Source organism: Triticum dicoccoides, chromosome 6A, assembly GCF_002162155.2.
Source record: "Triticum dicoccoides isolate Atlit2015 ecotype Zavitan chromosome 6A, WEW_v2.0, whole genome shotgun sequence".
Classification (NCBI taxonomy): Eukaryota; Viridiplantae; Streptophyta; class Magnoliopsida; order Poales; family Poaceae; genus Triticum; species Triticum dicoccoides.
In genome coordinates, this window is record NC_041390.1 from 210,104,838 (window position 1) to 210,120,308 (window position 15,471).

The window sequence follows — 15,471 nt, forward strand, 5'->3', positions numbered from 1 at the left end:
CGTACGGGACTTTCCGTTATTCACCACAAGCACGAACGCGTCCTCCTCATCCAATACACAGGCGTGGAGTGGGTCTTATACCCGCGAGCTCTGACATGCCAGGCTCGCCTACACGCCACTCCCCCCGCACCCCACGCGCTCCGGCTCGCGCCCGCGCACCGTGCCTGCCCACGATCGCCACGGCCGTCTCGCGTGCCCGACGCGGTCCTCCCCTGGATCCTCGCTAACCAACTCCCGTGGCCACCCCGTGCACACACGCACTGGCTCACATACACACACATACGCACGTGCGCACGCACACCTGGTTCGAGCCCGACACGGCCACCACGCGCACACACGCGCTCGCCGTGTCCGCAGCCTAGCCGAGGCTTATATGCCCTACAGCATGAACCACATTGTATTGCGCTTCTTGGACGTGCCAAGGTTGAACCCGAAGCTGTTCTTGAGCCCGCTGTCTTGGACCAGCACCAGCTCCTCCCTGGCCTGCTCCAGCCGCCAGTGCTTGTTGGTCTGGACTCTATGGTCGGCGCACTTGGTCTTGGTCGTGCACGGGCTCTGGAACTTGGACACGCCGAGGAACTACCATGCAAGCGCTGGCCGGTGGGTGCAGCTGCTACAGTGCTTAGGGGTCCTTGGCGTACATGTCGGCGTGGAAGATGAACCCCTGCACGTCGGGCATGTTCTCTTTGCCGGCGATGCACTGGTTGAGGAACCCCAAACTGTACTGATGCGTCGGGCTGAAGTAGACACCGGGAGGCAGCGGCAGCTCCAGTTTGTTCGCCTCGCTGGGCTCAGGAGGACGGACCATGGACATAGAGCTGCTGGCTCTGGCTCTGGCATTAGTGGTGGTGAAAGTTGATCTCTTGATTACGCGGGTGAAGAACAACAGCTTTGGTACCGGCGACGCCGAAGGGCTGGGTGTCTGCTTCGGAGCCGGCGATGCAGCAGGGGGAGACGATGGCTTGGGCGCCAATACGGCTGGAGATGACGGCCTTGGAGCCGGCCACGGCGCGGCGGGCCAAGGCTTTGTCTAGGCTTGATCCAATTGATCCCTAAGTAGGACGGGGTTGTCGGGCTGGTCCGTTTGCTGGTCCTATCGATCGCTGCACTGTCGGATAGATGCGTTGGACAAATCAGGTTGAGATCGATCGCTGGAAGGAAAAAAGTGAAGAGAAGTCTCAGCCATCAATCTTTATAATTAGCATAGAATCAACGGATATAAAAGGGTGACTTATGAAGAACTATGAAAGCCTCCATCCTTTAATATTAGGTAAAGACTAGCCACCACCAGAGAGAAAGGGGGCTTCTCACCCACGCAAGTTCACCTAGCACAAGAACACCTCAACCTTAGGAAGCTATTCTTCCCCTTGTACTGTTCATCATCATCCCAAGAGGCAATCCACCACCACCACACTGGAGTAGGGTATTACACCACAATAGTGGCCCAAACCAGTATAAATCTTGTGTCTTTCTGTCTCGTGAGTTCATCGAGTTCGTCCGCAAGATCTTAGAGAGCTAGGGCGTGGATCGATAGGGAGAAAATCTTCGTGCGCACCCCAGTGTTTGAACCTTAAGGGTTTGCCGAAACCCGTGATTCGACAAAGGTAGACAAGTACCACAAGTGTATGAGTAAGCAAGCACAATATGATACAAGTAAAGACTAAGAGACAATTAACCACAAGTAGGGAGTTGGGGTTAGGAATAACCGCAACTCCAAGAGACGAGGATGTATGCCGATGTTCACTTCCTTGGAGGGAAGCTACGTCACCGTTTAGAGAGGTGGGTGTTATCACGAAGGCACACCAACGCCACGAAGGCTCACCCTATTCTCTCTTTGATATATCACCATGAATGTGATTCTCAACTACTAGTGGGAAACCTTGGGGTGGTCTCCAAACCCTCACAAACTTTCCGGGGGTAATCACAATGGTCGATTCCTCTCTGAAGAACTCCTGCCGCCTAGGAGTCTCCAACCTCCAAGAGTAACAAGAACAATGGGGAAAAGCTCAAGACTTGCTCAAATAACGAATTCCTTTAGTGCAAAGAGGGGGGAGGAGTGGATCTATACTTGAGTGGACAACTTCTCTCAAATGCTCTCAAATCCCCTAGGGATCTAAGATTTGGTGTATGAGTGTGTGTAAGAGAGAGAGAGAGTGAAATGTGTTCTTGGGGATGTTCAAAGTGAATGGTCAACCCCCTCACGGAATGGGTGAGAGGTATATATAGTGTCCCACAATAAGTGGCCGTTGGAGCCATGTGAGTGCAGCAGTTGTCAGACGTCTGAGGCCTCGGCAGGTACCGGACATCCGACATAACACCGGACATCCGACATATGTACTCTGTTTGGATGGTACCTGTCGTCCGACATTTTGGCTCGGGTTAGTGAGTATCGGATTACTGGAGAACGTCGGACGTCTGAGGCAACAGACGTCCAGTAGAGATCGCAAGTCTGACATTTTGGATCTGTTAGGGACAGGCCGGATTTCCAGTGAAGGTCGGAAATCCAACGTTTTGGCTCTGTATAGGAAGTATCGGACCTCCGGTGGATGCCGGTCGTCCGACAGAGACAGGGTTCAGATGATGAGTGTTAAGAAGATCATTGAGGAATACTTCCACGACACCCCATGTCCCCCCCTTAATAGTGCGAGATCCCTATACTCAATAACAAACATAAGGGGCCTAAGCTAATAGAATTGTTTCTTAATTCTTAAGCAACATAAGTATTTCTGTAGTCATGATCCACACACAAGATCCCGAGGGGATTAAACCTGATATATACTTGACAAACATTGTTAGTCCCCTATGTGTATATTGTTATCAACAACAAAATACAATTAAGGGCATGATCACACTTTCAATCTCCCCCTTTTTGGTAGTTTATAACAATATACACATAGTACAAAATAATAAGATTGTTCTATACTTAAGATAGATTTGTCAAAGAGCATTTCAAAGCCTAGATGCACAAATATGAAGAGCTCCCCTCACAGTGATAATCATTACGAACATTATATGGAGAGTTCCCCCTCACAGTAACAACCATTATAATAATATGAGCAAAATATTTTCGGATACGCATAGCTCATAGAAAAGGAGGTATCTAATCATGAAGAAACCCATGATGTCATAATAACATAATATCTACTCATGCATAAAGCCATAGATGAAGTCATACACCCACTTAAAACATAATGGTCCTACATAACAAAAACAAGTGTTAAGATAGATAGAACAATAACTAGTTCTCCCCCTTGGCATCAAGTACCCAAAAGGGACAAAGAGGACCAAACAAATAGTCACAGGTCATCATCATCATTGTTATGAGCTCCACTACCACCAGCCTCATCGAAGAAATCAACCCACTCAGGCCCCGAAGGAAAGCCAAAATTTGAAGGAGGAGCCGCCGAAAGATGCTCATCGTCACTAACATCGGTAGCCTCAGAGTCACACAGACGAGACTTCAAGGTATTCTTAAAGGTGATCATGTGAGTGACAACATCATGGTTTTGTGTGCAGTTGAAGGTAAAAGCTTTCATCATGGAAGAGTGGTCCTTCCCAAGAAAATGGTCAAGATGCCCAAACGAAGCAGAGTTAGATGTGGTAGGGTGAGACCTAGCAGTAGACCTTCGAGCAGGTGCAGACTTTGAGGAGCCCTTGGGGGCCTAATCGTTCACCATGGGAGGTGGAATAATCCACTTCTTATGCACATGAGTCCGTTCAAGAGGAAATGCAGCCACACTCTCAATGAGAGCCCGAAAGAATGGAGCGTGAGAGAAGGCCCGCTTGTACTGAAAGCTAGCAAGACGGATTTCATGCCACAGAAAATGAGAAACATTGGTCTTCCCTTTGGCAGACTCATAGAGGCGAGGCATAACATCAATGCAATAACTACTACATGATCCCTTGTCACCCATCTTGGGATAGATGGTGCGAATGACACATTAATGAATGACGATGAAAGGAGATCTCCAAATAGACTTGATTCAGATCCTTCATCTTATCCTCCTCAGAAAGATCATCCAGGTCCTTAAGAAGATAGCCACAAGCCTCGACAGCTTTGGGTTTATGGTTGGGGTCATCCTTATGGATCTTGAAGCCAATGTCAGGAAAACCAAGGGCAGCGACAAACTGAGCATAAGTGGTGGTGAGCTTGGTGTCAGAGGTCATCCAGGTGATGGTCTGTCTGGACCAAAGAAGCATGTGGCATAAAACTGATGTATGTCGGCATGGTTAAAATCGTCCTGAAATGCAAATGGAGCAGCAAGACCGGATGACTCAATGAGTTCAATAGTACCCGGGTACTTCACAGGATGAGCCCGAATGTGCTCCAATTCAATGAAATGGTGCAGAGAGAGACCCTTTGAGAGAACAACAGAGGTGTAGATGTCTTCCTGAATATTAGTGCGGAAACGTTGATCCAGAGAGTCTTGAATCACCTCGAATTGATCAACGTCGCGGCGGAACTTAAGATATACAGGCTTGGGCACTTTGGTGAAATCCTTGAGAGCACGCCCATGAAGTTGAGGAGCCTCAAGAGATATGCGTCGACCATCCACATTTGGCTGTATTGGAGGAGGAGTAGGCATGTAGGTGGCCCTTAGAGAACCTGAAGGGCAGATTGGAACAACCACATACTCAGCGCGCTCCTCATATTACAACTCCTCTTCGTAGTCAGAGCCCTCAGTAGAAGTTGTGTCCTCGATCACATGGAGTTTCCTAGCACGTTGCACGGACATTGATGCTCTTGCGAGTCATCAGACTCACTGCAGCGAGAGACTAAAATCAAAAAGACATGAACATGGGAGATTTGCACAATGAGTCCCTACTAGAAATGGAGACCGAAAATATGAACAACGGAACGGGTCAAGCAAAATTTACCGCGATCAGCGACACCCCCGGTATTCTTGTGAGCAGTGTGTTTGGTTTTCGGCATCGTAAGGTTGATCACACCTAATGAATCATCCAAGATGGACAAAGGGCATCACCAACAGGGCATGAGGACCAACAGTGCTAGAAGAGAGCGATGGATAGAGGGATAGTACCGGGCCGGATCGAATGGATAGGGTCAGATCGATGGAGATCCTTACCGGTGGCGAAGAATACGGGTGGCAGCGTGACCTCCCCTGGTGGCGGTGATGGAGCAACACCCAGGCGGCGCGGGGGTGGACAGAGGCGTGGGTGGGGAATAGGGCAACTGCCCGGTCAATCCCGTCCCCAGATTTTATATGGGCGGCGGTCTTCACCGGATGACCGACAGATGTCGGACGTCCGAGGACTGATGAGAGTGCTAGGTGACGGACGATCGGACAACATCGGACGTCCGAGGCCTGGGGAGAAGAGGGCTGTTAGGTGATTTATCCACAGCAACCGGTCATCCAACCAGCGTCGGACGACCAGAAGTTGTGAGCCAACGGACGTTCGAGAATTATTGGACGACCGTGGCAAAGGATTTGTATAGACAGTGTTTAGAAAGAGATGGTACCAAAGATCTAGATGAAATAAAAGAAAACAAGAGCAGGTGAATTATATAAATATATGTGCAACTAGTCAGAGATGATACCATATGATTATTAACAAGCCACACGTATTATGGAACACATGCATGATTGAGCAACCCTCCCTCAAGGAGAAGAGGTGGCCAATGGCCACCATGTGTGAGTATGTGTGTCGTGATGCCGCGAAGATGTTATCCTTGGGCTCAAAATTACTACTCCATCATTTAAAGCATCATAGTTCGAGGAACATGGTAACTTTGAGAGTGTTTGTTCTTTTTATGCAATATATTGGGTGAGAGTACTCATGAGTTGAGTGTCCCCCCCTAAATATATGCCTACATCAAGACAAGACATGAAGTAAATGTATGCATGGTTACTAGATTTCACATAATGTTGTCAAGTTTCAAGATACCAAGTTCACGCCTAAGTTGAAAAAATCTTGCTTCATCCAATGGTTTGGTGAAAATGTCTGCAAGTTGCATATCTGTACCAACATGAGCAATATCAATGTCACCCTTTTGCACATGGTCTCTCAAGAAGTGATACCTAGTATCAATGTGCTTGGTGCGAGGATGATCAATGGGATTCTCATCAATTTTGATGGCACTTTCATTATCACATAGAAGAGGCACATGTCTATAGGTGATACCATAATCCTTCAAAGTTTGCCTCATCCATAGTAATTGATTTGCACAACTAGTGGTTGCAATGTATTCGGCTTTTGCGGTGGAGAGGGGGACACAATTTTGCTTCTTTGAGGACCAACTTACCAAGGAGCGTCCAAGAAATTGACATGCACCAGAGGTGGACTTCCATCCCACTTTGTCTCCATCCCAATCCGCATCCGTGTACCCAATGAGATCAAACTTGGCATCCTTGGGTTAACATAGACCCAACTTTGGGGTGTAAACAAGGTATCTAAGAATATGCTTAGCCGCCTTATGATGACTTTCCCTAGGGGAAGCTTGAAATCTAGCACATATGCCTACACATAACATGATGTCTGGCCTAGATGCACAAAGATAAGACAATGAGCCAATCATAGAGTGGTAAAGAGATGGGTCAAAAGGAATACCAGTGGTGTCTTCAGTGAGAACAAGTTTTGTTGGCATATGTGTCTTACATGGGCTTGCGTTTGTCATGTCAAACTTCTCTAGAATGTCCATGAGGTATTTTGTTTGAGACAAGAAAATTCCTTATTAAAATTGTCGAATTTGAAATCTGAGAAAGAACTTCAAGTCCGCATTGCGTGACATCTCAAAGGTCTTGGTCATGAAGGCCGCAAACTTCTTGCACAAATGAATGTTAGGAGAACCAAAAATCATGTCATCTACATATATTTGGCATAAGATCAAATCACCCTTTTTCCCTCTTAGTAAAAAGAGTGGGATCAATAAACCCTCTCACAAAACCATCATCGAGTAGAAAACTTCTTAAGATGATCATACCAAGAACGAGGTGCTTTTTTAAGGCCATATACAAAGCCTTGTGAAGTTTATACAGGTAGTCTTTGTGATCGGGATCAACGAACCCAGGTGGTTGTGATACATATACTTCTTCTTGTAGAGGGCAATTGAGGAAAGCACTCTTCACATCCATTTGATGTAACGTAAAACCATTGAAAGAAGCATAAGAAAGTAAGATGTGAATAGACTCAAGACAGGCAATGAGAGCAAAGGTCTCATTAAAGTCCAAACCTTCAACTCGAGAGTACCCTTGTGCCACTAACTAGCAGCTGCAATTTTTTTCTGTCATGCTTATGACACTTCTATGGCGATAATTGTGAAAAAACACGTATCATCATAGATTTGGTGGGATCCTACTTCTATGACAAAAAATAATGATAGAAAATGGGCTTTTCGTCCTGGGGGCTGGATACGCAACTGCATGAAATTCTTTGGGCCGTCCATGACGGAAAAAATTGCGGTAGAAGCGAGGGCGAAGAAAATATCGGGGAGTTCCCAGTTACGGTGGGTGGTCGGGGCCGAGTGATGCACTGTGGTTTGCGTGTTTCCGTTGTGTATGCGTGTGTGTGCGAGGCATTGGCTAACTGAACCCGAGTGATCACACGTTCTGAATCCGAGCGATTGATCCCTTGGCTGTTAATTGAACCCGAGCGATTCATTCGCTACAGACTGAACCCGAGCGATTCCTTCGTTGCTGCTGCTAACTGAACCCGAGCGATCAATCACTGATGCTGCTTACTGAAGCCGATCGAGCCCCCGTGTGAGACGTAGCCAGTCGGTGTTGGTTGCCTCTCGATGAATAGTGACCATTGCTACCGTGCGCGCGGTACATAGAACGAGTCGAGACGTGGCGAGTCGAGCCGGTTGGTTGGCTGTGGATGAACAGTTTCCAGTGGGGGTTGGATGAACAGGACCCCGAGGAGGCTGCTGCACCCCAGCCGGTTGGGGGTGGATGAACGAGACCCTGTGGAGTCTCTATGAAAAGTAGCCGGTGGAGGCTGGATGAACCCGTGGATGAACAGTAGCTGGTGGGGGCTGGATGAGGTTGATGGTGGATGAACAGTAGCCCGTGGAGGCTGGAGTGAGGCAGTAGACGGTGGATGAACATGACCCCATTTCGACCATAGGTGCTCCAACACAAGCCAGTTTCCTCTGTTTTGCGGTATGCCACACCCCTCCCGATCAACAGGACCCCGTTTCAATCGTAGACACTCGAGCAGAAGTTCATTTCCTCTATTTTGCGGTATGCCAGACCCTTCCTAATGAACATGACCCTGTTTCAACTGTACGCGCTCGATAAGAAGGTCGTTTCCTCCATTCTATGACATGCCAGACCTTGTTTCGGCTGTTCCGTCCAAGCCGGTTGGCTCCTGATGAACACGACGTATTCCGACCCAGTCGGTTGCCTCCCGATGAACATGGCGATGTTTCGTCCATTTCAACCCAGCCGGTTGGCTGCCGATGAACAGGACAACATCGTTGTACGCGTTCGAGACCCCGCCCATATGTACATAGCCGTATTTAGTTTCTTGCATCATGGTTGTACGTGTGTGTACACGATATAGACGGGACTCCCTCACATGCTATGTTCGCGCCTCTACTACGACACGTGTCGCTCCTTACTCGGCCATAGTTCATCACTGGAGAGAGACCGATCGACTAGTATGTACGTACACGTTCGCGACCAGATAGACAAGGCTACATATGTTTCGACCGGGTGGGTCCTAGTTGTTCCTTGCGTGCGAAGATATAGCTGGTGGGTCCCAGCTGTCAGGGGGAAGAATCATTTTTTGCCCGTAGTATGGACACACTTCCTTGCATGCGAAGACGTAGCTGGTGTGTCCCAGCTGTTAGGGGGAAACATTTTTTTCGCAAAATACAGAGTCCCTTCCGGTGGATCCGTGTTGTCAGATGGAGGAATAATTAGTTTCCATGTAACAGGAGGAACTTCATTGCTGCGGCCGAGGACCCAACTGTCAGCCTCTCCACATATAGTCCTCTTCCGATGGAAGCCGTTCCTTGACCACATTGACCACGTCGCGCCGAGAGCACCAATGCGGTGGACGACGACGAGGCCTAGGAAGGGAATGACCAGGAGCCGGGGAAGACTCGATAGTTTTTTCCCACTCGGAGGGGAGTATGACAGTTTACTACTTTAGATGTAGTGTGGGCTACCGTCACTGAAGTATAACAGGAGGTCTTGGTGAGTAGAGGGATGGCTAGGCCAGCGATGGGAGCACGGTGGGGTAGTCAGGCCTACGCGGCAGCATAGCAGCCGTGGGAGGAGGGAGAAGGCAGTCCCGCCGGCGCTTGTTTTAGTGGCTGGAGTAGGAAGAGCAAAGATTGAAGAAGCACGATGGCCATTGGATGGACATCCAACAATCACTGCTCTCGTGTGTTGACTAAGTTGACACGGCGTTGCGTGCATGTCAACCTTTTTTTTGGAAAGCATACGCGTAAACCTATAGTAGGCGCAGAAGTCAGCCTCAAATCTGTGGAAATCAGCATACATCCCATCTGCCATTATTTCTAATAATTTACAGCCCATTTGCTAATTCTTAAGGATTTTTTGGAGCCCATATTCTTTTTTTAGAATTACAGCCCATATTGTGGCCACGGTTAAAAAATTATACAAAATTTTGCATATTTCGGTGCGGTCCGAACTGTTTTTAATCCTGAAATTTTGAGTCACATTCAGACTAATTTGAAAAATAAATTTATATCAATACAAAATCCAAATAATTGTCCATGCATAAAAATCAATGGAATTTAAATTCTCGAAATGAAAAAATGAAATTATTATCAGCGTGATGTGTTTTAAAAATATACAACCCATTTCTCATTACCGGTAGCCCATTTTCTGGGCAAGCCGAATGAAGCTCTCCTCGTCTTGAAAGATTTGCAGCCCAGCAGGTCTGACAAAGCAAGTTGGCCTCAGTTGGGTATTCTGCAAAAGAACAAAAAACTAGGCTAGCCATTTTTAGAGAGAAAAAACTACTGGGCTGGTCTTGTGGTAAACATAAAAGAAAAGGATGGCTAGACAGGCCAGAGTGCCCCGCACAGCCCAGTTGACACCCTGCTTCCATCTCAAAAACAAAAATAACTGGGCAAGCTGCTGGGTCCCTGGTGTCAGCCGCTCGTTGTGCAATTCTCTCGTTTATTGACTACGTTGACAATGGCATGGGACCTAGATGTCAGAAATCCATTAGGAGGAACCAATTTTTTGGCTTGAAATAAGGAGGCACTTGCTTGCATACTTCCATGACCCTGGTGGGTCCCTGCTGTCATCCTCTCCACATACAATCATCTCCTGATTGTGTACGTGTCAACCTAGTAGGCCCACAAGTCAGCCTCTAAATACGTGGCAGACAAATACAACCCATTTAAAAAATAGCCCATTCCATATGTTCAAACGGAAAGTTCAACATTCAGAGCAAAGTAATAGGTCTGATCAAGATATAGAGTACTGAACTTCCACATTGACAACCATCATAGCCAAGTTAACTATCTACTCCCACTAATATTGTAGTAGTCTACAAGTACTAACTAACTCTTAGCTAACTAGACGATGCCGGCCGCCATCTGCGGTACACGCTAAACGCCGGCACCGACGTCCTCCTCCTCGCCTCGGACTTGCCAGAGGTGCGATAGGGCACGTTGCTCGCGTGCATTGGCCCTTTCCATGCCAGCGTGGTCCACCGAAGCATAGGCTTCTAAGCGGGAAACCCACTTGACGAGCTGGTAGTAAAATTCGGCGTGACGAACACATGCGTGCCCGACAGCCAACATGGCTATTTGCCGGGCGCCCGCCTCCATGTAGTCGGCACAGTTGCGGGCGCTCTGCTCACGACTCGAAGCGTCGATGCGCTGCTTCTCTATGCCCCGCTGGCGGTGCAAATCAGTGATACGCTGCTCCTCCGTCAGGTGGTCATGCTCCAACAAGTTCTCATACTCCGCATTGCCATCTAAAGGCCGATAGAATGCCTCCTCCCTCCATCTGCCTATTGCGAATGGATGGGGGCATGACGGACGTGGCGAGAGCGAGGGCAAGTGGTGAGCGATGTCCGGCCGATGGGGGCTTATGAGGATAGGGCGAGTTGGGTGATGGTGCCACCAGAGAACGCTGGGAACCAGTAATTATAGGCGGAAGGTAGGTGAACCAGCATGTCACAGGAAACACAACGGTCATCGCTGTCATCGAAATTCAATGCATAAGCAGACATGGCTTAGCGTGCCAGCTTGCCATGGAAAACTAGAAAAACTGAAATTATGACTGTGTTGTCTCATCCCGTCCATGCTGGGTCACACATCGGCATGACGGTCAAACGAGTGAGCTCGATCCATCCAGATGAGGTACGTGCGTGATCCACTGGTTATTCGCGTAGGATCGAGTCGGTCGGATAGTATACGTGTAGGATCGCAATAGATGATGAACATTCGTTGGGAGATAAGGTATTTGCGAACATTTTTGCTAGCAATTTCTTCAGATTTGCATGGCATTTTCTTCAGAACAGCATGTCAGTTTCTTCAGAGGTAGGCATTTTTATTCAAAAAACTGCCACCTTCGGATCGTGCATCGCAACTAAAACTGCCAGGAGCGTATTAGTAGGCTAGCTAGTGATCGATCAGTAACCTGTAAACACTGAGCGAACATAAATAAGGAACTGCTAGTAACTTGTAAACATTGAGCACATAGAAATAAGGATCATGTTGTGCACGGTAGTAAGAGCTGATCCGTTCGAAATGTTCACACGAGACTAACAAGCCTGGCATTGTAATATGTTAACATTAGTAGCCTAAATTCACAACCAACTAGTACGATTCCCATACATAAGATCAACATGTTAATGCATCTCAATGATTCACAGCTGATATACAAATACATAGCTCCAAAAGCAAAGATCTAGAAAAAACATATGTTATTGCTACTAACAAGGATGCTTCTCTGGGCCAACATTTAGTACAGAGTGAAAGACAAATTTGTTTGTGAAGTCTACAATTCCTCTTGCAAGCGTAAGTGATTTCACCAACAGCTAGAACCATGAGAATGAACCACACATGATGGAGGAACATCCACTTTAATATGATTTGGTCTTCTCTCAATCACACGATGAGACTATTTTCGGAATACAAACTTTAACTTTGGCAAAATGATGCCCATTGTATATTCAGACCAAAGCAATGAAGCACCTAGTGCTGGCCAATAAATAGGACATTACTACTTTTGAGCAGTCCATGAAGTGACTATCCAATCTTTCTGTGTCTATTTTCAAATGGCACTGCATGAAGTGACTATACTATTCTCTTGTGCAGTTCCACCAGAATTGAGGTCACTTTGTTTTTTTGCCAAATAGCAACGGGTAGACATCTGTCTGCACAGATATCAAGCAGCCAGTAAACATATACCCCATGTTGTATTTTCGGTTTACACACGTCTCTTCTAGTCGTTTCCACTTAGCATCTGTCATGTTTTGCACTGGACAATTTGATACTGTCATGTTTTGTCCTGGACAATTTCGTACTAAATTAATTTGCTGGTACAGAGCAGAAATATAGTGTCTATTCCTCATCAGACCAAGGATATCCATGTTCGCAGTGATAGAAGAGGTGAAATCGATACAACTGAAATTGAGCATCCAATCATTGAATCATATCCTGCACCTCCAATGTAGGTCCACCCTGCCAATAATACTGTACAACATGCTACTCAATTGAGGTGTTCAATTTTGGATTTAGTTCACTATTTTTGACCTGGTGAATGAGCTATTTCATTGAATCGAGATATTTCATTTTGGGTTTGATTCCCGTTTTTGAGAGGGTCAACTATTTGTCATATAGTAAATCGTTAACAATGAACATGTAAAACCACATTAGTCACGAGCATCATCTCACCATCTAAAAAAGAAGTGGCAACCTAATATTTCAAAATTTGATTCGAATCCACTTGGTAAGGTAGACGTGGATGCTTGTTCTCCCAAAATTTGAATAAGCTGCTAAACACCCTCTGCTCGGTGGAACTCGCCCAAGCAAAAAAATGGGAGACGTGAAATTACCGGCCTATGTGGGACACACATCAATTGGCCCATTGTACATCGAGGGCAGGTCCGTAACATCATCCAAGCGCGCCTTCTCATCGGCCGAAATTATAGGTGCTGATAATTCGTAAACCATGGGCGGCAAAACACCCTCTCCTCGGCCGAAATCGCTCGCGCCGACTATTTCAAAACACGCCTCCTCGCCCGAAATCACTCGTGCCCACTATTTCAAAACACGCCCTCCTCGCCCGAAATCACTCGTGCCCACTATTTGGGAGAAGCAAAGTTACTCTACTATCCCCGACCCTCAGTACACGGACCCAAGCCCAGAAGCCTAAAGGCGGGGGTAGAACTATAACTCCCCCCACATTTCAGACAAATGCGTCTGTAAGACATGGTTCCCCCTCCCAATTCCCCATGCATACATCCTGCGTGCCAAATCACCTTCTCCCCGGAAGCTCCCTTCTCCCCAATCGCTAAACCTCAGCCCCTCCTCCATGGTGCCCCCCACCGCACCAAATTCACCGCTGCCCTCCTCCCCAATGTCGGAGATGCTGTCTGTTTGCTGTCATGCACTAGGCCATGTACCCCTTACTCTGTGCTGCCTCGATGATGACCGCGTGAACCGTACGGGAGCCGATTCACCCCCGCCACTGTGCACGGTGCCGGAGCGTCTCCAACTTTGGATGCGTCCAGGACCTCGGTGTTGCTTCCCCGTAGTCATCGACCGTCGCGATATCTCTTCTTTCCCGCCACCGGAAGCCACCGCAACCGCGCCAGCCTCACCGACTTGGCAGCTAGAGACGACTAGTTCATTGGGCCATAAGATAGGTCGTACACTCATCTTAAATCACTTTATTTAGGCGCCAATTGTCTGAATTTTTATTCTGGCCGATCGATTCCCAATGGGAAGCAGCACCCCTAGAGGCGGCCGGTGTCTAATGTAAGGGTGCGGGGTGGGGGCGCAAGTTCGCCGTGGAAGTAGCACTTAGGTGGCTATCTTAGAGTTGTGTGGGTTGAAGGTACTACCGCCGCCGGATATGGATCACGATGAGTCTTTGTGGATTAGCCGGGGCAGCGCAACCACGTCAGTGCGGTGGGGTGGGGAGCGGGGTTTTGGTCAGAGTTCTTGCGGCCAAGGACGGTGGAGGCAAGCTGCTCTGCCAGTGGTCGCTGGCTCTTCTAGGAAGATTTTGAATAGTGTCAGCCGGGAGGCACGAGATGACCATCAAGCCATCCGGCGTAGATCAGACAGTACCAAAATAAAATAAAATGGTGTGACCCCAATTTAGTTTTCAATCAACAGACGTGTGACCACTCTCGTACCTTACTGTTGATCTCTTAGGGTATTACTTCATATTAGAGATATGTGTTGTTCTTAATATTTTGTGTTTTCTACAACTTCAGCCATATCGTCTTCCTTCTCACCGCAGCTGCTCCAACAAGGGAAGCATACACCGAAAGTGAGCTATAGTCCCCACTCAATAGGAACGAAGAAGGACACATGTCGGCCAACCTAAGTGTTCCGGAGCAGTAGCAAGCTACCATGGCTCACCGGAAGCATATGAGACATTTCCCGGTAAGACAGGCTACCAAGAATAAACAACTAGGTTGTCGGATCCCACACATACCAAGCATTTTAATAACATACACACAATATGCTCGATATGTGCAAATACAACATGGCATCACAACAAAATTCTATGACTCAAAGTATTTATTCATTAGGCTCGGAGGAGCCAGATATTACAAACATGGGTCTTATGAACCAGTTTTCAAGTCATACAAGCAACAAGCACAGGCGGAAGCATAAACATGTATGAGTACAAACATATGAAAAGAGAGAGAGGGATAGTAAGCCTATCTATCTACAAGACCCTCCAAAGGGGTACAAGATCGTAGCTGAGGTAACAAGCTAAACGTCAAAGTCCACACGGAACTACTAGTGAGACTGAAGTCTGTCTGTAAAAACATAAATTAAGCAAACGTGAGTACTGTCGGTGTCAAAACCGGCAGATCTCGGGTACGGGGTCCCGAACTGTGCGTCTAAGGCGGATGGTAACAAGAGGTAGGGGACACAATGCTTACCCAGGTTCGGGCCCTCTCGACGGAGGTAATACCCTAAATCCTGCTTGATTGATCTTGATGATATGAGTATTACAAGAGTTGATCTATGTAAGTGCATCTAATGCCCCTTAGTGATTTTGGTGTATTGAAGACTTATAGGTTAAGGGACTAATGCGTTTGTGAGTGTACACAGGTCTATAAGTATATGAGGAGTTTGATATTTACAGATAAAGTCGACCCCTAAAAATGAAGTTCTTCGACTGAAGACTTTGGATTTGTGAAGACTTTCTGAAGACATTGAAAGTGAAGAAATTGGTGTGACCATTAAGACCTGGTATTCATTCGATGAACATGAAGCATGAAGACTTTTGTTTTCGTAGTTTCATTTTCTCTTTCTTGAGTCATAGG

At 47.2% G+C, this 15,471-nt stretch overlaps 1 pseudogene; it reads right to left on the reverse strand.

Annotated features, from left to right (window-relative positions):
* The window catches only part of LOC119315802, a 6,451-nt pseudogene extending 1,865 nt beyond the window's left edge, over positions 1-4,586 (reverse strand).
* Positions 4,587-15,471: the final 10,885 nt, after the last annotated feature.